Source organism: Nycticebus coucang, chromosome 1 (genome assembly GCF_027406575.1).
Source record: "Nycticebus coucang isolate mNycCou1 chromosome 1, mNycCou1.pri, whole genome shotgun sequence".
Taxonomy (NCBI): domain Eukaryota; kingdom Metazoa; phylum Chordata; class Mammalia; order Primates; family Lorisidae; genus Nycticebus; species Nycticebus coucang.
In genome coordinates, this window is record NC_069780.1 from 17,533,337 (window position 1) to 17,557,510 (window position 24,174).

The following is a 24,174-nucleotide window of genomic DNA, read 5'->3' on the forward strand; positions in this document are numbered from 1 at the left end:
TGAGTCAGGTTGTTAGCAGAATCCAGCTCCTTTGGGGTTTGGTGGAGGCAGGGGGACATAGTTTTGTTTTGTTGACATACATTTTCTTTTTCTTTCTTTTTTTTTTTTTTTTTTTTTTTTTTGTAGTTTTTTGGCCAGGGACGGGTTTGAACCTGCCATCTCTGGTATATGGGGCCAGCACCCTACTCCTTTGAGCCATAGGCGCCGCCCTGTTGACATACATTTTCACTCATTTCCTTTGGTTTTCTCATTGAGCTTCCTAAGTCCTTTCTGACTGTTAACAGGGGCAGCCCCAGGTCCCTCAGGCTGCCTGCATTTCTTCCCTTGTGACCCTCTCCGCCTTCAAAGCCAGTCTATTTATGTTTTTGTTTTCAGAGTCTCAAGCTGTCACCCGCCCTGCCCTCGGTAGAGCACTCTGGCTTCACAGCTCACAGCAACCTCAAACTCTTGGGCTTAAGCGATTCTTTTGCCTCAGCCTCCCAAGTAGCTGGAACTACAGGTGAAAGCAATCTTCGACTTCCAATCTGACTGTCCCGCTAATTTTAAAGGGTTTATGTGTCTCACACCAAGTAATCGGAGCTCTCCTGGAGGCAGAGGCAGGTGCATCAATTGAGCTCAGGTGCGACCAGCCTGAGCAAAATCCAGACCCAATATCTACTAAAAACAGATTAAACTGGGCGGCTCTGGTGGTTCAAAGGGTAGGGTGCCGTCCCCATATGCCGGAGGTGGTAGGTTCTAAACCCAGCCCCTGCCAAAAACTGAAATAAATAAATAAATAAATAAACTAGCTGGTGTCGTGGTGAGTGCCCATTGTTCCAACTCAGGAGGTTGAAGCAAGAAGATCATTTGAGCCCAAGAGTTTGAGATATGACACCAGGGCATTCTCCCCAGTGGGACAGAGTCTCAAAAATAAATAAATAAATAAATGGCTTTACAATCTTACTATGTTACAGTCTACTGATTGAGGGCTTTAGTTAAAACAACAAAATCCTTCAAATCAGTACCCAGGTTATTGTTTGATGAAATAGCCAGAGGATGACCTAGAATCTTAGGGGTTGGGGAAGAGAGATCTCTAGAATTCTGCCTTCCCTAGAGCTGTAGTTGAGACCAAAGAGCATGGAAGCTAAGGTGATGGGTTGTTCATGGACACAAACACAGACAGTTGCCAAGTAATAATAATCCTGGAGAGAAGAAGAATGCCAGAAGCCTTGTGTAAAGTTATTTAAAGGTGTGGAAAATGAGCAGAAGGTGAGTATCTGATGACATTAACACAGAGCGGGAGAGTCTAGTGGGGGTGGAAAAAGCAGAGGGGGTGGGGCCTAGGAACCCAGATGCTACAGCCAGACCACCTTGGTTCACATAATTTGTTTTATGCTGCAAAGAAAAGACCAATTAAATAATTCAGACTGGCTTTAGCTCAGCAGTTATTTGAAAATACAGCCTTCTGGGCGGTGCCTATGGCTCAGTGAGCAGGGCGCCGGCCCCATATGCCGAGGGTGACGGATTCAAGCCCAGCCCCAGCCAAACTGCAACAAAAAAATAGCCAGGTGTTGTGGCAGGCGCCTGTAGTCCCAGCTACTCGGGAGGCTGAGGCAGGAGAATCGCCTAAGCCCAGGAGTTGGAGGTTACTGTGAGCTGTGTGACGCCATGACACTCTACCAAGGGTGATAAAGTGAAACTCTGTCTCTACAAAAAAAAAAAAAAGAAAATACAGCCTTCTAGCCACTTTGACAAGGCGGAGTGGTTCGAGACTTGCAGGCGCTCTCCACTCCTTAAAAAGTAAATAAAATAATAATAATAAACTAGAATTAAAAAAAATTCATTGGTTATAAAGTTCATTTGGCTACAAAGTTCATATGGTTATAAAGTTCATGCCTGTAAAATGGAATACAGTGAAAAAAAATCTAACTATTGATAATTAACTTGCAGAATCAGATAGTACAGTAAAGTATATCTGAAAATAGGCTGAAAGATTAAATGTTGACAGTTCATCAAACTAAATTTCTTTCTTTTTTTTTTTTTTTTTGTAGAGACAGAGTCTCACTTTACCGCCCTCAGTAGAGTGCCATGATGTCACAGGACTCACAGCAACCTCCAGCTCTTGGGCTTCTGCGATTCTCCTGCCTCAGCCTCCGGAGCAGCTGGGACTACAGGCGCCTACTACAACGCCCGGCTATTTTTTGGTTGCAGTTCAACCGGGACTGGGTTTGAACCCGCCACCCTTGGTATATGGGGCCGGCGCCCTACTCACTGAGCCACAGGCGCCACCCATCATCAAACTAAATTTCAATACCCATAAAGTCTTTTGTGTTTTTTTTTTGAGACAGATCCTCAAGCTGTCACCCTGGGTAGAGTGCTGTAGCATCACAGCTCACAGCAACCTCCAACTCCTGGGCTCAAGTGATTCTGCTACCTCCACCTCCCAAGTAGCTGGGACTACAGGTGCCCGCCACAACGCTTGGCTATTTTTTGGTTGCAGTCATCATTGTTGTTTGGCGGGCCTGGGCTGGATTCGAACCTGCTAGCCCAGGTGTATGTGGCTGGTGCCTTAGCTGCTTGAGCCACAGACGCCAAGCCAGTCTTTTGTTTAAATAAATTTTTTTGTAAAGTTTAACACACATACAAAAAAAGTACAGAAAATCTAAGTAGGTAGCTTAACACGCTTGTATCTCTGCCACGCAGATTTTATTTGTTTGTTAGAGACAGAGTCTCACTCTGTCACCCTGGGTAGAGGGCCTTGACATCGTCAGAGCTCCCAGCAACTTTAGACGCTTGGGCTCAAGTGATCCTCATGCTTGGGACTCCCAAGTAGCTGAGACTATAGGTGCCCACCACAACACCCAGCTAATTTTTATATCGTAGTAGGGACAGGATTTTGCTCTTGCTCAGGCTTGTCTCTTACTCATGATTTCAAGCAATCGACCCGCCTCCACCTCCAGAGTGCTAGGATTACAGGCCTCTGCTGCTCAAATTTAAAAGTTAAAAGGGGGTGGGGGGCATTAACAATACCCTAGAAGCCTCTCTCATACTCTGTCCTAGTCTTCACTCCTTCCAAATGTAGCAACTATTCTGACTTCTCCATTATACATTAGTTTACTTTTGGGTTTTTTTTTGTTTGTTTGTCGGTTTTGTTTTTTTTTTTTTTGTAGAGACAGAGTCTCACTTTATGGCCCTCGGTAGAGTGCCGTGGCCTCACACAGTTCACAGCAACCTCCAACTCCTGGGCTTAAGTGATTCTCTTGCCTCAGCCTCCCAAGCAGCTGGGACTACAGGGGCCCGCCACAACGCCCAGCTATTTTTTTGTTGCAATTTGGCCGGGGCTGGGTTTGAACCCGCCACCCTTGGCATATGGGGCCGGCGCCCTACCGACTGAGCCACAGGCGCCGCCCGTCGGTTTTGTTTTTTGAGTTTGGTAGGATCATAGCTCACTGCAATACCACCTCCATCTTCTGGGCTTAATCAATCCTCCTGCCTCAGCCTCCCAAATACCTGGGACTGGGTGGTGCCTGTGGCTCAGTTGGTAAGGTGCCGGCCCCATATACCGAGGGTGGCGGGTTCAAACCTGGCCCCGGCTGAACTGCAACCAAAAAATAGCCGGGCGTTGTGGCGGGCACCTGTAGTCCCAGCTACTCGGGAGGCTCAGGCAAGAGAATCGCTTAAGCCCAGGAGTTGGAGGTTGCTGTGAGCTCTGTGATGCCATGGCACTCTACCGAGGGCCATAAAGTGAGACTCTGTCTCTACAAAAAAAAAAAACAAAAAATCAAATTACCTGGAACATGTGACTATGCCCAGGTAATTTTTCTATTTTTTGTACAGATGGTATCTCGCTCTTGCTCAGGCTGATCTCGAGCACCAGAGCTCAAGGGATCCTCCTGCCTCACCCTCTCACAGTACTATGACTGCAGATGCAAGCTGCACAGTCCAGCCTTTGTCTGTTTTTAAACTGTATATAAAGCAGTTACTCTTTAGAGCCTGGCTCCTCTTTATGTAAATACAATTTATTTATTTACTTTACTTTTCTTTTTTTTTTTTTTTTTGAGACAGAGTCTCACTTCATCACCCTTGGTAGAGTGCTATGACATCACAGCTCACAGCAACCTCCAACTCCTGGGTTTAGGCAATTCTCTTGCCTCAGCCTCCCCAGTAGCTGGGACTACAGGTGCCCACCACAACGCCCGGCTATTTTTTTGTTGTTGTTGCAGTTTGGCTGGGGCTGGGTTTGAACCCAACACCATTGGTATATGGGGCCGGCGCCCTGCTCACTGAGCCATAGGCACCGCCCTACTTTTCTTTCTTAAATTTTGTTTTTAGAGACTGAGTTGGCTAAGCTAGAGCGCAGTGTCCCAACAAATAGCTCACAGTAACCCCAAGTTCTGGGACTCAAGGGATAATCCCACCTCAGCCTCCCTAGTAGCTAGGATTACAGGCACACACCACCACACTAGGCTAATTTTTTAAATTTTTTGTAGAGATGGGGTCTCACTACGTCACCCAGGCTTGTCTCAAATGTCTGCCCCAAAGTTATCCTCCCATCTTTGTCTCCCAAAGTGCTGAGATTACAAGTATAAGCACCATGCCAGGCCCCATTTACTATTTCATTTTCTTTCTTTCTTTTTTTATGGAAAGATATCATCATGACCCATTTAGATTGATTGGCCTTGGGACATTTCTAGTTTTGCAGTACGTACTAAGGTATTAGACTGGAAAAGACTTAGAATGGACAATTAGATGCATCTTCCATTGGAATGTCACAAATTGAGCCCCAAAACATGAAATTATCATCGCCTTAGAGTATGCTTGAAGCAGCACAGACAGAAAAATATCAAGAGGATAAATGTTATAGAAGAGTGAACAAGTAAGCAAGGGTCCCATTTCTCCTTTCAGCAGATGTTTCCCACGCTCCCCCCCACTTTTTTTTTTTTTTTTTTGTAGAGCTGGAGTTTCACTTTATGGCCCTTGGTAGAGTGCAGTGGCGTCACACAGCTCACAGCAACCTCCAACTCCTGGGCTTCGGCGATTCTCCTGCCTCAGCCTCCCGAGTAGCTGGGACTATAGGCACCCGCCACAATGCCCGGCTACACACTCCCCCCCTTAAGCAACATTTTCCTGGGGGCTCCCTTATGTTAGGTCCCACATTTAGCACGAAGGGAGAGAAACACACAGAAAAAAGGAAGACAGAGGTCTTCCATGCTAATGGAAATGTGAGAGAAAATTGTAAAGGCCTTGAATGTCAAACCAAAGAGTTTAGACTTAAGAGTAAGAAATGGTTGAGAGTTCAGTGTAGAAAGTTAACATTGTCGGGCGGCGCCTGTGGCTCAGTCGGTAAGGCGCCGGCCCCATACACCGAGGGTGGCGGGTTCAAACCCGGCCCCGGCCAAACTGCAACCAAAAAATAGCTGGGCGTTGTGGCGGGCGCCTGTAGTCCCAGCTACTCGGGAGGCTGAGGCAAGAGAATCACTTAAGCCCAGGAGTTGGAGGTTGCTGTGAGCCGTGTGAGGCCACGGCACTCTACCGAGGGCCATAAAGTGAGACTCTGTCTCTACAAAAAAAAAAAAAAAGAAAGAAAGTTAACATTGTCAAAGCAGTGCTTTAGAAAAGCTAATCTGTTGGGGCTGCGCCTGTGGCTCAGTGAGTAGGGCGCCGGCCCCATATGCCGAGGGTGGTGGATTCAAACCCAGCCCCGGCCAAACTGCAACCAAAAAATAGCCGGGCGTTGTGGCGGGCGCCTGTAGTCCCAGCTGCTCGGGAGGCTGAGGCAGGAGAATCCCGTAAGCCCAGGAGTTAGAGGTTGCTGTGAGCTGTGTGACGCCACGGCACTCTACCTGAGGGCAGTATAGTGAGAATGTCTCTACAAAAAAAAAAAAGCTAATCTGTTATGTATAAGATGGACAGGGAGATGTGGGAAGGCAGAAATAAGCCTTGAAATGAAAAAAATGATTTAAACTGAAGCAAGAGGCATCAAAGTGTGGGAGGTAGGTTGACTATCAGCAAGGCACCCCGCCTCAAACCTGGGGCATCAGGATGGACAATCCCTGGGGGTTCGTCAAAACCAGGGAAATGAAAAGAACCCAGAGGCTCTGGGACAGGCTGGATTTGGCCTATGCCTTCCAGAGTCAATAGGAGGAATTAAATTTAAATGTTTGATATGTAGTTAGGTTAGGAAACCGGGTTTACTTCTCCTGTAGGGATAAAACCAACTTCTCCCTCGCTTTCTAAATACACCGTTGGGTGTTTGGTCTATTACCAACTCCCTTCCATTTACCCAGCCTCTCTCTCTAGTCTTCCCAGGGACTTGGGATTCTCTCAATCTTATCTTTTGCAGATGCCCCTTTGTTGGAAATCAATAAAGCCTCCTGAAGAGGCCAGAGAGGCTGCATTTTCTGGGTTTACTCAGCCTGAGTTAATGGAAGCCTTCTCCAGGCATCTTTAAACTGAGTATTTTCAGAGTCAGCGTTTTCCCAGCCAGCCACCTTTCAAACCAGGTTGGGGTTGGCATACTGCCATACAATGCTCCAGGACAGCAAAGAAACTGTTAAAGGAAAAGAATTTACTGACTGATAGAAAATTGATGGTGAGAGTTAATAAAGCTAGAGCTGACCTCAGTATATTTCCTTATGTTACCTCTCTTAGCCTTGAGAACAAGAGATGCTTGATAAATATTTGTGGCAGGAATAATGAAAATGAATTCACCTTATGTAACTCAGAGGCTTATCCACCCTCACCTGAATCTGCCTTGCTGTAAAAATAAGGAGAGTTTTATGAAAGATACACCTTTCATGTGATCTATTTCTGACCACTATAAACATTGCCTGTCAAGATAACAGTGTTTGTAGGGCGGTGCCTGTGGCTCAGTGGGTAGGGTGACAGGCCCATATACCGAGGGTGGCGGTTTCAAATCCAGAACCGGCCAAATTGCAACAACAACAAAAATAGCCGAGCACTGGGTGGCTCCTGTGGCTCAAGGAGTAGGGCGCCGGTCCCATATGCCAGAGGTGGCGGGTTCAAACCTAGCCCCGGCCAAAAATCCAAAAAAAAAAAAAAAAAAAAGAAAAAAAAAAATAGCCGAGCACTGTGGCAGGTGCTTATAGTTCCAGCTGCTTGGGAGGCTGAGGCAAGAGAATTGTTTAAGCCCAAGAGTTGGAGGTTGCTGTGAGCTGTGACGCCACAGCACTCTATCTAACCAAGGGCGACAAAGAGAGATTCTGTCTCTCTTAAAAAAAAAAAAAAAGAGAGAGAGTGTATTTGTAGGAGCAGCTAAAGGTAAACTGTAATGAGTTTTAAATGAATTTGTGACTCATTACACAGAGTCTCAGATGTGTGCACCTCTGGTTGGCATGCATAATGTTATTGTGTAGGTGCTGTCAACAAAGCTAAACCTTCCTGCCTCACCCAGAACTGCATTTTAGGCTTCCACAGGTCACCACTACTATTCGCCCAGGAAACATGCATTCGTTATTATTCTATTTTGTTCTAGGTGTGGGCCACAGTAAGCTGGTCCACGTAAACCTGACCCCCACATCTGAGGAAGCTGAGAGGCCCAAGAAAGAGGCTGACATACCCAATTTCTCAGAAAGAAACATTTAATAGGGGACTTAGGAACAAATAGAAGCCAAGTCCTCAGCAGTTGCAAAATCCCAAAATGGTGGGTTCCCTGGGCTGTCACCACCCACCCCTGACCTAGGGGTTATATAGCGTAGGGAGGGACAGCATAAGGCAATTGAAGTCAGCCCCTCAGGGAAAGGCAAGAATGCTGTGCTATGTGAAGATGCCTAGGGCAGGATTCTTTTTTTTTTTTTTTTGTAGAGACAGAGTCTCACTGTACTGCCCTCGGGTAGAGTGCCGTGGCGTCACACGGCTCACAGCAACCTCCAACACTTGGGCTTATGCGATTCTCTTGCCTCAGCCTCCCGAGCAGCTGGGACTACAGGCGCCTGCCACAACGCCCGGCTATTTTTTTGTTGCAGTTTGGCCGGGGCCGCCCTTGGCATATGGGGCCGGTGCCCTACTCACTGAGCCACAGGCGCCGCCCAGGATTCTTTTTTTTTTTTTTTTTTTTTGAGACAGAGCCTCAAGCTGTCGCCCTGGGTAGAGTGCAGTGGCATCACAGCTCACAGCAACCTACCTCCAACTCCTGGGCTCAAGCCATTCTCTTGCCTCCGCCTCCCAAACAGCTGGGACTACAGGCGCCCGCCACAACGTCTGGCTATTTTTCAGTTGCAGCCATGATTGTTTGGCGGGCCGGGCTGGATTCGAACCGCCAGCTCAAGTGTATGCGGCCGGTGTCTAGGCGCCGAGCCAGGATTCTTTTTTTTTTTTTGAAAGGTTGAACAGTTTGTTATTTACGGCTATCACAGAAAGTGAAGATAGCAAGCCAGCAGGGGCAGAGGCAGGACAACGGCGACTCAGTCCACAGTGATGAGCTCGTCCACCCCCAGTCTTCATAGCTCCCATCAGGCAGGGAGTGGCGAAGGACGATGAGTTCCTTCATGGAGATGAGCAAACAGTTTGTCTCCCCGGCCAGCTCTACCATCACAGGGGCACACACCGCGATCTGCAGAGCTCGGGTACTCAGCACACAGGCCCACTCCTATTTGGTCACATACGGTGCGGTGGTTTGCTTCTGGTTGGCCTGCAGTCTCTCCTCAGAGGGGAGATCTCCACCTTCTCCTGGCCCTCCTCCACGTCATCCAGCCCTCCACCTTCCTCTACATTATTAAAGTCGCGCTATCAAAATTGTCCTCCTTGCCTGACGTGACACTCTCTCCACAAATACCCTGCTGTAAGCCTCAGACCCCATGGACACCCGCAAACCGCCAAAGGGTAGGATTTTAAAATTGTTTTTTAGTGTTGCTCCAGTTGTCCAGGCTGGGATGCAGTAGTAACATCATAGCTCATTGGAACTAGGAATTCCTGAGCTCAAGCCGCCCTCCTACCTCAGCCTCCTGAGTAGCTGGTACTACAGGCACACAGTATGCTGGGTTTAATTATTTATGTATTTATTTACTTATTTATTTATTGTAGAGACAGGGTCTCAATACATTGCTCATGTTGGTCTTGAGCTCCTGGCCTCAAGCAATCCTCTGGCCTTAGCCTTCCAAAGTGCTGGGATTACAAGCATAAACCACTGTACCCAGTAAGAGTAGGATTTATGGTCTATGTTCTTTAGACCTTAGGGTAACAGTAGGTAAAGTAGACCCTTAGAGGCATTCCCATGGGTCTTTTGTCTAGGGATTATATACTGTTTTGTAAAACAGTAAAAAAGGGAGGTCCTGAGAATTAAATTAGGCCAGGACTTAGTATACTTCAATGTTGATGAGTGTATTAACAAATGAATGCAGTCCCTCCAGCTCCCTACAAAATGGCAGGGCATCCACTTCAGAAGAGGCCAGGGTTTACAGGAAATTGCCCAGGCCTAGGAAACTGAACCAGGGAACCCTGTATCAATTCTCCCCGTCTAACTAGAAACTCTAACTGTTGTTAGGGAAAAAAGGGCATCAACTCAACCTTAACTGCTTCCTGTTGGATCAACAATGACAAAAGGGGACAGTTAAAGGTTCCTTGGAAGAGGGTGCTCCAGTGGTCTGCAATACAATTGAGTCTTGGAGTGGAGCCATTTTACTGTTTGCAACCTGATGACATCATCTCTGGAAGACACAAATCTGATTAGCATATTACAAAGCATGGGTAGAAGAAAGACAGGAGAGGGTTAATTACAGTGTCAGTGGTGACGGGTTGGAAATAACAAAGCCAGTCGTTTAAAACAGAAAACTACATTAATACTTTCCTTACTGCTTTCTAAGTAACTTCAAATTTTCTTTAGGCTCACAAGTGTAGGTAAACTGTGGTTAATTTCTTCATGGTCTGCTTCTATAGGAAGTGGTGGGTTCCAGAATTTTACTTGTGAATAATGTATTCAGGAATCTATTCCTATAACTTTAACAGTTGTAGGAGAAGACAAGATAACAGAAAAGGACCCTCCTAACTTTAGGTCTGAGAAGGTGAATTGGAGGTGGAGAGCTTTGATCCTAACTAGATCTCTGAGAGAGAAATTATTATTTTTTTTTTTGAGACAGCATATCACTTTGTCACCCTTGGTAGAGTGTCATAGCTCACAGCAGCCTCAAACTCGGGCTCAAGTGATTCTCTTGCCTCAGCCTCCCGAGTACCTGGGACTACGGTGATTGCCACAACTTCTAGCTATTTTTAGAGACAGGGTCTTGCTCTGGCTCCAGCTGGTCTCCAACCTGTGATCTCAGGCAATCCACCCATCTTGGCCTCCCAGAGTGCTAGGATTACAGGCATGAGCCACTGTGTCCAGCCAAGAGAAAAGTTCTTTTAGTGTTGAATGTGAAAATGTAATTGGGAAGTTTTTAAGAATTTGTTGAAATTTAGCCAAAGAAGTAATATGTTTTACTAATACTCTATTTTTTTGATCTAATAATAAATTGTTAGTTAAGAAGAGCCCTCCATATAATAGTTTAAATGAGCTATAAGGTAAATTTCTTTTTTTTTTTTTTTTTTTGTGGTTTTTGGCCAGGGCTGGGTTTGAACCCGCCACCTCTGGCATATGGGACTAGCGCCCTACCCCTTGAGCCACAGGCACCGCCCTAAATTTCTTATTCTAATGAGAACAAAGGAAAATTATTTAGTCCAAGGAGATGAGTCTTCATAACTGAGATGAACTTTTGTTAACTGTCCTTTGATTTTATCATTCATTTTTTTGTGTGTGTGTTCCCAGGAAGGGCTTTAGATATTCCTTGTGTAATAGCTGCTTTGAAGGCAGGCCCATTATTACTTTGTAAACTCTGAAGGAATCTGAACCTAGACATAATTTCATGTACTAAATAAAGCCTTTACAACTTCTTGAGCCTCTTTTGTCCTGAAAAGGAACATTTTAACTCAATTAGTAAAAGTATCCATAAATGGGCAGCACCTGTGGCTCAAAGGAGTAGGGCGCTGGCCCCGTATGCCAGAGGTGGCAGGTTCAAACTTAGCTCCTGCCAAAAAAAAAAGTATCCATAAATATCAGCAAATATTATATACCATGTATTTTAGGAAGATGAATAAAATCTATTTGTCAATCTTTACCTGGTTATTTACTTTCTCTTTGTATACCTGAGGGAACTAGATGATAGTATTTTTTAACCTAATTTGGACCCATTGACCATATTTTGCTCTTTCCATCTGTCCCTTGGTAGCCCATACTTCTGGTTTAATTTCTGTCTCTAATAAGGTAAGGCATAATATAGGTTTCTGTCCTGTATTCATAGGTGATTTAGTTAGTATGTCCCTTTTTAAAAGGGGAACCACACTTTCAGGCATAATTGGGAAGGCATGATAGAACAGCCAGTCTCCCCAGTTGCACCTTAAGGCTGAGGGAAGAATTTGGTAACTGGCTTTTCAGATATCTCCTGTAGAGTTACAGATTTGGGGGACAGATGACCAGGGTTAGAGAGGAGTACAGAAAGGTGACTCTAGCATCTTAGAGAAATGCTATTTCCTGGCCCTCCCCTATGAGGCAGACCTGGGCTCTTGAGAGGTGATAACATATACTGGATCTATGAAAAACTGTCCCAGATACCATCAGTCCAGTTTGGAGGCTGAGGGGGGTCACTTTCCTGGGAGCCCTTCACCTCTGGGAACAGGCTGTTGTCCAGTGGTCACCTTTGCACTCTGGACAAGGAGCAAGCAGTGCTGCTTGAGGCAATTTTTCTTTTTTCTTTTCTTTCTTTTTTTTTTTTTTTTTTGGAGACAGAGTCTTATCATGTCGCCCTCAGCAGAGTGCTATGGCTTCACAGCTCACAGAAACCTCAAATGCAGGGCTTCAGCGATTCTCTTGCCTCAGCCTTCCAAGTAGCTAGGACTACAGGTGCCCGCCACAATGCCCGGCTAATTTTTGTTGTACTTTTCATTGTTGTCTTCCAGGCCCAGGCCGGGTTCAAACCTGCCTGCCTCGGGGTATATGGCCGGTGCCCTCGGCACTGAGCTATGGGCACGGCCCACCTTTAAGTTTTAATTGCTAATTTTTACAAGCTTTTTCTAAATTTCTAATTACAAAGGAAAATAGGCTTTTTATCATAAGCAGGTCTTAAATGCTATATTTTCCACTCTCCTTTCTAACCCAAAAGTTAGCAAGGCAGCAATAATCAAACTCATTAAAAATCAAGGTTGAAAGAAATGGGTTTGAGAGACATTTAAAATTTTCTGCATTAGCGGTGGTGCCTGTGGCTCAGTGGGTAGGGCGCCGGCCCTGTATACCAAGGGTGGTGGGTTCAAACCCAGCCCTGGCCCTGTGGTCCCAGCTACTCGGGAGGCAGAAGCAAGAGAATCATCTAAGCCTAGGAGCTGGAGGTTGCGGTGAGCTGTGATGCTGCGGCACTTTACCGAGGGGGACAGCTTGAGGTTCTGTCTCAAAAATAAATAAATAAATAAATTTAAAAAAAATTAAAAATTTTTTGCATTAGAATTACTTACAACTAGCTGAAGTCTTAGAAAAAACTGGAATGCCTTTGAACCTTCCTATTTACACTAGTAGACCAGAAAAAAAAATCAAATACCAGGGTCATTTTCTTTGATTTTATTTTTAAAGTTGTTTTTTTTCCCAATTTTCTGCTTTTGTTTTTTTTGTAAAGGAGTCTCACCTTATCGCCCTCGGTAGAGTGCCGTGGCATCACGCAGCTCACAGCAACCCCCAACTCCTGGGCTTCAGCGATTCTCTTGCCTCAGCCTTCCAAGTAGCTGGGACTACAGGCGCCCGCCACAACGCCCGGCTATTTTTTTGTTGCAGTTTGGCCGGTGCTGGGTTTGAACCCGCCACCCTCGGCATATGGGGCCGGCGCCCTACCCGCTGAGCCACAGGCGCCGCCCACAATTTTCTGCTTTTTGAGAAGAGACTGGGGCGGCGCCTGTGGCTCAGTGAGTAGGGCGCCAGCCCCATATGCCGAGGGTGGCGGGTTCAAACCCAGCCCCGGCCAAACTGCAACAAAAAAAATAGCGGGGCGTTGTGGCGGGCACCTGTAGTCCCAGCTGCTCCGGAGGCTGAGGCAAGAAAATCATGTAAGCCCAAGAGTTAGAAGTTGCTGTGAGCTGTGTGATGTCATGGCACTCTACCCGAGGGTGGTATGGTGAGACTCTGTCTCTACCAAAAAAAAAAAAAAAAAAAAAACAGAAGAGACTGAACTTTAGTCTGGGGTTTATGTCCATTGTTGCCTTGGGCAGTTGCCTCAGGCTACCCACACAGGCTCCCGGTCACCCAGAGAAGCCAGGTGGAGGAGTGAGTCATTTTGCCCTTTGTTCCACAGCTCAGCTTCTTTCATAAACACACAGAAAAGCCAGCTGAATTAAATTTTGGAGTGAAAGGCAATGAAGAAGACCCTTTTGAAACACATTTACAGGCTCAGCACCTGTAGCTCAGTGAGTAGGGTGCCAGCCACATACACTGAGGCTGGCACGTTCGAGGTTGGCCCAGGACCTGCTGAACAACAATGACAACTCCAACCCAAAAATAGCTGGGCGTTGTGGCAGGCACCTGTAGTCCCAGCTACTCAGGAGTGATGAAAAGCCATCAACGTAGTTTTAAGCTGGGGAGTATGGTCAGAATTGCATTTTAAAAACATCTCTTGCTCAGCTTGGCACCCATAGCTCAGTCAGTTGGGGCCAGCCACTGCAATCAGTTGTAGTCCCCACTACTTGGGAGGCTGAAGCCAATCACTTAAGCCCAAGAGTTTGAGGTTGCTGTGAGCTGTGATGCCAAGACACTCTACTGAGGGTGACATAGTGAGACTCTGTCTCAAGACAAGAAAGAAAGAAAGAAAGACACAACATCTGAAAAATCCCAGAAGGAACCAGTACAAACTTCAATAGATACATACATTCAAAGTACAAAGAGAGAGAGCAGCAGGGATCTGTAGAGATAAGCAGAAGAGGTTTGGGACCCAGGAAGACAAGACTGGATAGTAAAAGAACAGGGAGAGCATGTTTTCAAAAGACCCTCCAGTGCAGTGGGGTCACAACCATTGCCAGGGACCCCTGGAGCTCTGGGTGCTACTTCTGTTTGCTCTTTGGCTCTCAACCAGAGAAAAGGAGTAGATATAGAAAGGGTTCAGAAGCCTTCTAACATTCCCTTCAGCTCCTTCCTTTTGTAGCCAAGGGGAACTAGAAAGTTTGTTCCCCCAAATCCTTTCACCCATGACTTGGAGGTCGGCAGCCATGCTATGCACTTTTAGGGCCTGATGGGCATCCAAATTATTAGTCTCCATTATTATGATTATAGAGAAAACAGGATAGAGTTAAGTGGTTCCATTGCTTACCACAGATCTTCAATCCTAGACAGGTCCCCAAAATATGTTGGCAGGATTTCTTTCTACAGTAGGTCGTTGATCTCAGAGATTCGAAGAATGAACCCATGGACCACAGATCAGAGGTAAGATAGGATTTATTAGACAGAAAGGAATACGGAAGGATTAAAAAACACCAGAGCTAGGGCAGCGCCTGTGGCTCAAAGGGTAGGGCGCTGGTCCCATATGCTGGAGGTGGCGGGTTCAAACCCAGCCCCGGCCAAAAAAATAAAAAAAATAAAAAACACCAGAGCTTCTGGCAAAGGGAAAGACCCAAGCGGGAAGTCTCCATATGGGTCTTTTGTCTAGGGGTTATATGCTGTTTTTTTTCTTTTTTTGGTTTTTGGCCGGGGCTAGGTTTGAACCCGCCACCTCTGGCATATGGGACCGGCGCCCTACTCCTTGAGCCACAGGCGCCACCCTATATGCTGTTTTATTTAAAAAAAAAAAAAAAAGGGAGATCATGGGAATTAAATTTGGTCAGGACTTGACAGACTTCAATGTTGATGACTGTATTAACAAATAATGCAGTCTTTCCAGCTCTGGGTAAAACAGCAGGGAGACCGGGTCAGAAGAAGCTCAGCTTACATGAAATTGCCCAGGCCTAGGAAATGGGGTCCCTGTCTAACCCTGAATGAGGAAACCCCATATGGCAGGATTCTATTAAAATTCTTTATCTTGCCAGTGATGAAACTGAAGCAGAGATTAAGCAACTTGTCCAAAGTCAAACAACTAGTAAACAGTTTCAGCTCACATTTTGGCTCTCTGCATTAGTGTTATGACACCAATATTTACCGTAAAAAAAGTGCCAAAAAAACCCTTGGCGACAAAGTATAGTAAATTCACTCATATTTCTTTTTTCTTTTTCTTTTTTTTTTTAGCTAGAGCCTCAAGCTGTCGCCCTGGGTACAGTGCTATGGCATCATAGCTCACAGCAACCTCCAACTCCCGGGCTTAAGCGATTCTCTTGCCTCAGCCTCCCAAGTAGCTGGAACTACAGGCGCCCGCCACAACACCCGGCTATTTTTTGGTTGTAGTTGTCTTTGTTGTTTGGCAGGCCTGGGCTGGATTGGAACCCGCCAGCTCTGGTGTATGCAGCTGGCGCCTTAGCTGCTTGAGCTAAAGGTGCCGAGCCATCACTCATTTTTCAAAATTCCCTTCAGCAACAATAAATGAAAATTAAAAAAGAAAAACATGAAAGCGTAGTTTATTTCTTTTCTTTTTCTTTCTTTTTTTTTTTTTTTGTTCAGTTGTTTTGTTTTGTTTTTGGCGACAAAGTTTCCATTTTTGTCACCCTCAGTAGAGTGCTGTGGTGTCATAGCTTACAGCAACCTCAAACTCTTGGGATCAAGCGATCCTCTTGGCTCAGCCTTCCAGGTAGCTGGGACTACAGGCACCTGCCACAATGCCTGGCTATTTTTAGAGATGGTGTCTCACTCTTGCTCAGGCTGGTCTGGAACTCCTGAGCTTAGACGATCCCCCACCTGGGCCTCCCAGAGTGCTAGAATTGGCCTCTGTCCAGGCCTCCAATTGCTTATGTTTTCAATGCCTTTTTCCCAATTTAAAACATTTCGAACAGAAGCAGGACTATTTTTTAATTCCAAAAATTATACTACCTTTAGTTGTTGTGTTTCTGATTCTGTTATGTGTGACTTGCTTATTTCTTCTTCTTTTTTTTTTTTTTTTTGGAGACAGGTCTTGCCCTATTGCTCATGCTGGTATGTAATGGCATCAGGATAGCTTACTGTATCCTCAAACACCTGGGCTCAAGCAATCCTCTTCCCCACTTTTTTTCTTTTCTTTTCTTTCTTTCTTTTTTTTTTTTTGGTAGATAGTATGTCTTGCTATTGCTCAAGCTGGTCTTGAACTCCTGGTCTCAAGAGATCCTCCCTGGTCTTGAACTCCTGGACTCAAGAGATCCTCCCTTCTCAACCTCCCAAAGTACTAAGAATTGAGCCACTGCACCTAGACTTCTTTTATAACTTTTTATTATAAGACTTTGGCTGCCTATCTGTAGGAATTCTTTTGGGATTGAGTGAGGGTACACTTATGGAGGGGAAAAGTTTGTTTGCTAGCCTCAGATACCTGGGGTTACTATCCACCCAGATAGCCTTTGGGGTAGGCCTTAATCCAGTCTGACTGGTGTTCTCACATGAAGAGGAAATTGGGGCACACAGAGAGACACCAGGGATGCATGGACAGAGACAAGACCACCTGAGGACCCAACAAGAAAGTGGCCCTCTGCAACCCAGAGACAGAGGCTTCCGGAGGAAAAACACTTGATCACCTGATCTTGGACTTCCCATGTCCACAACTGTGAGAAAATAAATTTATCTTGTTTAAGTGGTCTACTCTGTAGTACTGTATTACAGCAACCCCAGTAAACTAATCCACTAACACATAATTCATTCACTTAAGAAATGGAATTATTATGTTCTGTGTGATTGCAGCTTCACTGGATCATTAACCACATTCTTCTGCCTTCTGTTGTTTACATATAAAATTATGAATCTAAAAACTTGAGTCAGTTCAGGTCCAAGTATCTGACAAGAATACTTCCTAGGTGCTATATATTTCCATTAGGAAAAACCCCACATGCCGAGATGTCTCTCTTCTTTTTTCTTATTGATTTATTTATTTTTTAAATAGGACCAATTATATTTCTTTCTTTTTTTTCTATTTCATTTTTTTTAACAGTCCTAAACTAGAGACAATCTCTCTAGTTTTAATAGGCTGAGTTTACCATTTGTATCAATTTATAGTAGGCTGAATTTATCATTCTTATTTTATTGATTAGGTGAAAATTTTCTACACAGACAATCCTTCATTAAGAATTTCCCTACAGGGGCGGCCCCTGTGGCTCAGTGAGTAGGTGGCGGGTTCAAACCCAGCCCTGGCCAAACTGCAACAAAAAAAATAGCCGGGCGTTGTGGCGGGCGCCTGTAGTCCCAGCTGCTTGGGAGGCTGAGGCAAGAGAATCGCGTAAGCCCAAGAGTTAAAGGTTGCTGTGAGCCGTGTGACCCCACGGCACTCTACCGAGGGCGGTACAGCGAGACTCTGTCTCTACAAAAAAAAAAAAAAAAAAAAGAATTTCCCTACAGGTACAATTAAAAAGCAGAACAATGACTGGATTCTTTTTCTTTATCAGTTTTTTGTTTGTTTGTTTTCTTTTTGAGACAGAGTCTCACTCTGTGCCCTGGATAAAGTGCTATAACATCCTAGCTCACAGCAACCTCAAACGCTTGGGTTCAGTGATCTTGCCTCAGCCTCCCAAGTAGCTGGGATGACAGGCACGCACCATAATACCTGGCTAGCTTTTCTGTCTTTAGTACATTTTGCTCTTGCTCAAGCTTTTGCTCAAGCTGGTTTTGAACTTGTGAGCTCAAGCCATCCACCTCCCTCGGCATCCCAGAGTGCTAGGATTACAGTCATGAGCCACCACGCCTGGCCTCTCTTTATCAGTTTTAATTTTAATTTAATTTTATTTTTTAGAGACAGAGTTTCAACTTTGTCGCCCACAGTAGAGTGCTGTGGCGTCACAACTCACAGCAACCTCCAGCTCTTGAGCTTAGCCGATTCTCTTGCCTCAGCCTCCTGAGTAATTGGGACCATAGCTGCACATCACAATGCTGACTATTTTGTTGTTGTTGTTGCAGTTTGGCTGGGGCCAGGTTTGAACCTGCCACCCTTGGTATATGGGGCCGGTACCCTACTCACTGAGCCACGGGTGGCACCCTCTTTATCAGTTTTTACTTTTTATTTATTTTTTTTAGAGACAGAGTCTCACTTTGTCCCACTCAGTAGAGTTTTGTGGCGTCACAGCTCACAGCAACCTCCAGCTCTTGGGCTTAAGCAATTTTCTTGCCTCAGCCTCAAGTAGCTGGGATACCCAGCTATTTTTTTGTTGCAGTTTGGCCGGGGAGGGTTCTAATCCACCACCCTCGGTATATGGGGTCGGCGCCCTACTCACTGAGCCACAGGCACCGCCCCTTTATCAGTTCTTAAAGTAACAAATTGGTTCTGTGTCATTCTCCAAAGCTAACTGGCCAGTGAGTCACTTAACCTCAGTGGACTCAGATTCAAATATATGACGTATTTACTCCATTGCAGGCTTTTCTGTTTGTTTTTTTGTTTTTGTAGAGATGGGGTCTCCTATGTTGCTCCGACTGGTGACAAACTCCTGGCTTCAAGGAATTCTCTTGCCTCAGACTCTCAGAGCGCTGGGATTACAGAGATGACTCACCATACCTAGCTGGTAGTTATTCTTACTGATTTCTGAGATACCTCGGTCAGAGGGAGTCCCTTCTAGTTGGCTTCAACTTAGTAGTTTCCGGAGATATCCTTGCTTTCTAGCATAACAAAATGTTCCAGCCTCATTTTTTATTTCCTGTCTGTGATCTGGAATCAACCATTTATCTAAGGAGCACTTAGATGGGGAAATAGGATTTAGGAAGCATAATTTGGTACTTGCATTTTATTTCTTTTTTTTTTTTTTTTTGTAGAGAGAGAGTCTCACTTTATGGCCCTCGGTAGAGTACCGTGGCCTACACAGCTCACAGCAACCTCTAACTCCTGGGCTTAAGCGACTCTCTTGCCTCAGCCTCCCGAGTAGCTGGGACTACAGGCGCCTGCCACAATGCCTGGCCATTTCTTGGTTGCAGTTTGGCTGGGGCCGGGTTTGAACCCGCCACCCTCAGTATATGGGGCCGGCGCCCCACCGATTGAGCCACAGGCACCCCCCGTTGCATTTTATTTCTTAAATAAGAAGATCTGAAGCTAATGTGGCATTATCTTATGATTAGATAATGGTTGTGGGAATACCAGAGGCATTTACTATGTTATTCCCCCCCCTTTTTTTTTTGGTGTTTATCATGTTTCCCTTGCTCCACATAAAAATTCTCATGAAAATTTCCTCTCAAAGCTCTCTACAGGCAAATTTTGTTTCTCCTGATATATTAATACTAGAAATGATTGGGAAAGTAATCGCTAATTTTTGTGTTTAATTATGATTATTCTTTTTTTTTTTTTTTGTAGAGACAGAGTCTCACTTTATGGCCCTCGGTAGAGTGCCGTGGGCTCACACAGCTCACAGCAACCTCCAACTCCTGGGCTTAAGTCATTCTCCTGCCTCAGCCTCCCGAGTAGCTGGGACTACAGGCACCCGCCACAACGCCCGGCTATATTATGATTTTTCTTAACACTATTTACTGATATCATTTCTACTTTATTATCTTAATAATTTTCATATTTATCTCATGTCATCTTTTATAAATTCTTTTTTTTTTTTTTTAAGATAGAGTCTTGCTGGGCGGCGCCTGTGGCTCAGTCGGTAAGGCGCCGGCCCCATATGCTGAGGATGGCGGGTTCAAACCCGGCCCTGGCCAAACTGCAACCAAAAAATAGCCGGGCGTTGTGGCGGGCGCCTGTAGTCCCAGCTACTTGGGAGGCTGAGGCAAGAGAATCGCTTAAGCCCAGGAGTTGGAGGTTGCTGTGAGCTGTGTGAGGCCACGGCACTCTACCGAGGGCCATAAAGTGAGACTCTGTCTCTACAAAAAAAAAAAAAAAAAAAGATAGAGTCTTGCTATGTTGCCCTCAGTAGAGTGCTGTGGCATCATAGCTCACAGCAACCTCAAACTCTTGGGCTTAAGCAATTTTCTTACCTCAGCCTCCCAAGTATCTGGGACTAAGGTGCCCGCCACAATGCCCGGCTATTGGCTATTTCTTTTTGTTATTATAGTCATTGTTGTCTAGCAGGCCTGGGCCAAGTTCAAACCTGCCATTCCTGTTGTATGTGGCCGATACCCTAACCACTGAGCATGGGCACTGAGCCTATCCACTCTTTCAATAAATGCTATTCTCTTCATTTTTATGGGCAGAGCATAGGTGGGGCCCGTGGCTCAGTAAGTAAGTGTCGGACCCATATACTAAGGGTGGCAGGTTCGAACCTGGCCCTGGCCAAACTGCAACAACAACAACACAAAGAAGTCTTTATAGGCAGAGCATAAATACAATATTGAAATCAGAAGAATAATCTACAAATTTTAAAGTAAATTTAATTTTAAATGTCTTCTCTAATAATAACATGTACTTATTTTATACCAAATTTTCTTGAATCATATTTTTTTTTTTTTTGTAGAGACAAAGTCTCACTTTATGGCCCTCGGTAGAGTGCCGTGGCGTCACACAGCTCACAGCAACCTCCAACTCCTGGGCTTAAGCGATTCTCTTGCCTCAGCCTCCCGAGTAGCTAGGACTACAGGTGCCCGCCACAACGCCTGGCTATTTTTTGGTTGCAGTTTGGCCGGGGCCGGGTTTGAACCTGCCACCCTCAGTATATGGGGCCGGCGCCTTACCGACTGAGCCACAGGCGCCGCCGAATCATATTTTTTTATGTGCCCGATAAACTATGGCAAGTATTTTTGACCATAAAAGAGGTCAGGGTAGAGAGTGTTCATGAACACTAGTTGAAAAAAATACTTAGCAAAATTCAGATAATTAAAAAAGAAAAGATGGGGCGGTGCCTCAGTGGGTAGGGTGGCGGGTTTGAACCCGGCCCCGGCCAAACTGCAACAAAAAAATAGCTAGGCATTATGGCAGGCACCTGTAGTCCCAGCTACTTGGGAGGCTGAGGCAAGAGAATCGCCTAAGCCCAGGAGTTGGAGGTTGCTGTGAGCTGTGACACCACAGCACTCTACTGAGGACGATAGAGTGAGACTCTGTCTCAAAAAAAAAAAAAAGAAAGAAAAGAATAAAAAACTATGGAAAACAGAAGTAAAAAAGGTAGTAGTATTCATTAATACATTTACATAGAAAATAATACTACTGACTGAAAAGAATAATTATAGAACATAATGAAAATACTACAGACGTGAAAATTTATAGTAATAAAAACTAAGGGGGAGGCTTGGTGCCTGTGGCTCAAGCAGCTAAGGAGCCAGCCATATATACCTGAGCTGGCAGGTTCGAATCCAGCCTGGGCCTGCCAAACAACAATGACGGCTGCAACCAAAAAATAGCCCGGCATTGTGGCAGGCACCAGTGATCTCAGCTGCTTGGGAGGCTGAGGCAGGAGAATCGCTTGAGCCTGGGAGTTGGAGGTTGCTGTGAGCTGTGAGGCCATGGCATTCTATATAGGGTGACAGCTTGAGGCTCTGTCTCAAAAAAAAAAACTAAGGGGGAGGTGACAAGAGGTAAAAAGAAATAAGTAAAGTTTCCAAAGTGGCAATAAGTCAATTTAGCTAAAGATAGCAGGCAGAGGAGACACCCTATCAGATAGTTTACTACCCCATCTCTGAAAATATTCTATCAACAATAACAAAACACACACACACACGTTTTCAATGCTACAGGGTTTCAGCTAGGGGCGGGATGTTTGGAAATGTCCAGCAGTATTTTTGGCATTACAATGTCTGGGGTTGCTATTGGCACATGGGAGTCATAGGCCAGGGAAGGAAAACATCCTGTAAAAGAAGCAACAGTAAATAGCCTAGAAATGTGGCCAAATCCAATGTCAGGATGATTTTCTCTAACATTTTCTTTTTTTTTTTTTGTAGAGACAGAGTCTCACTTTATGGCCCTCGGTAGAGTGCCGTGGCCTCACACAGCTCACAGCAACCTCCAACTCCTGGGCTTAAGCGATTCTCTTGCCTCAGCCTCCCGAGTAGCTGGGACTACAGGTGCCCGCCACAACGCCTGGCTATTTTTTTTTTTTTTTGGTTGTAGCTTGGCCGGGGCCGGGTTTGAACCCGCCACCCTCAGTATATGCGGCCGGCGCCTTACCGACTGAGCCATAGGCGCCGCTCTCTCTAACATTTTCTTATAAGAGTTTTACAATTTTGGCTCATACATTGAGGTGGGATTTTTTGTTTGTTTATTTTGAGACAGGATCTTCCTCCGTCACCTAGGTTTGAGTGCCATGCATCAGCCTACCTCACAGCAACTTCAAACTCCTGAGTTCAAGCAATCCTCCTGCTTCAGCCTACTGAGTATCTGGGATACAGGCAGATGCCACCACACCCAGCTAATTTTTCTATCTTCCTCTTGCTCAGATTGGTCTCCAACTCCTGAGCTCAAGGGATCCTCTCACCTCAGCCTCCCAGAGTGCTGGGGTTTCAGGAGTCATATAAGGTAAGGGTCCAGCTTCTGAGACTCTCAGAGCTATTTTTAGAGGCCAGGTTTCTGTCTGGCTCATGCTGGTCTCGAACCTGTGAGCTCAGGCAATCCACTTGCCTCAGCCTCCTAGACTGCTAGGATTACAAGCATGAGCCCCCATGCCTGGCCATTGACTAACTTCTTAATAAGTAAATGTTACAAATTTCAGTTGTGCCCAGCTATTTGGGAGGCTGAGGCAAGAGAATTGCTTAAGCTGGAGGTTGCTGTGAGCTATGATGGATGCCACGCACTCTACTAAGGGTGACAAAGTGAGACTCTGTCTCTAAAAAAAAAAAAGATTTTGTGAGAACTAATTGCTTAGTATTGTTCCTAGCACAGAATAATCATCCCATAAATGGCATCTTTATTATTACTAATTGCAATGATGGAGTCTAAGAATACTTTTAACATTCAATCAACCAACATGAAATTTCTAGGCCTAAAGACCTTTGTCTCTGTCTGGGGGTGGAAACAGCACCCATCATTACTTGATGAAAAAGCTCTCCAGCATTCCCTTTCATGTACTCTGACACCTGGAAGTGCCTATGTACCAGACTTGAGTCTCTCAGTTACAGAAAGGAATGTCCCTTATCCACGCTGATTCATCCATTAGTTTCCTGTGAGTTTCCTATTATGAATCAGCAACTATAAGCCTTATCACGACAAGTACATTCAACAGATCATTTCCAGACCCATAGGTGAGGCCCAGCCTCTTAATTGAACTGATCTGTAAGTATTGCTCACCAACTTCTTTTTTTTTTTTTTTTTTTTTGTCCGGGGCTGGGTTTGAACCCGCCACCTCTGGCATATGGGACCGGCGCCCTACTCCTTGAGCCACAGGCACCGCCCTGCTCACCAACTTCTAATTACTGCTACTTAAGGCCAGACACAGTGACTCTTATCCGTAATCTTAGCACTCTGGGAGGCCAACTCCAGAGGGCCCCTGGAGCTCAGTAGTTCAAGACCAGACAGAGTAAGAGGGAGACCCATCTCTACTAAAAAAAAAAAGAAGGAAAAATTAGTTGGGCATCGTGGTGGGCACCTCCGGAGCTGAGGCAGGAGGGTCACTTGAACCTAGGAGTTTGAGGTGGCTGTGAGCTAGGCTGATGCCACGGCACTTTAGCCTGGGCAACAGAGTGAGACTGTTCCAAAAAAAAAAAAAGAAGAGGAGGAGGAGGAGGAAGAGGAGGAGGAGGGAAGAAGAAGAAAAAATTAATTACTACCGCTTAGTCAGAAACTCCTGATTCAACAAGTAATTAAGACATCAAAACAAACCAAAAATGTGTTTGCTCTAGCTGTGGAGGATGGAAATTGATATTTAAATCCATAGCAGCAGACTTCTAGTTTCTGTTCAGCCATGTAAGGAGCCTGGAAGTGACTACTGTATTCTAATAACAAGTAAACAACTGAACATATTGAATGCTCCCACAATCCTAGGATTACAGGTGTGAACTGTTGTGCCTGGCCTCCAGCTCTTCTCAGATCTGTCAGAGAAGTGAGGATACAGGGCTGAAAATTGGAGAAACAGATAGGGGGATAGAGAACCGCAGCTTATTGGACATTTTAATAATGTTGTTCCCAGGCACCGTGGCTCACACCTGTAATCCTAGCCCTCTAGGAGGCCGAGGGGGTGGATTTCCTGAGCTCATAGATTTGAGACTAGCCTAAGCCAGAGCGAGATCTTGTC

At 45.3% G+C, this 24,174-nt stretch overlaps 1 pseudogene; it reads right to left on the bottom strand.

Annotated features, from left to right (window-relative positions):
- Positions 1-8,246: 8,246 nt before the first annotated feature.
- On the bottom strand, positions 8,247-14,258 carry LOC128590069 (DNA-directed RNA polymerases I, II, and III subunit RPABC2-like; annotated as a pseudogene).
- Between the last annotated feature and the right edge of the window lie 9,916 nt (positions 14,259-24,174).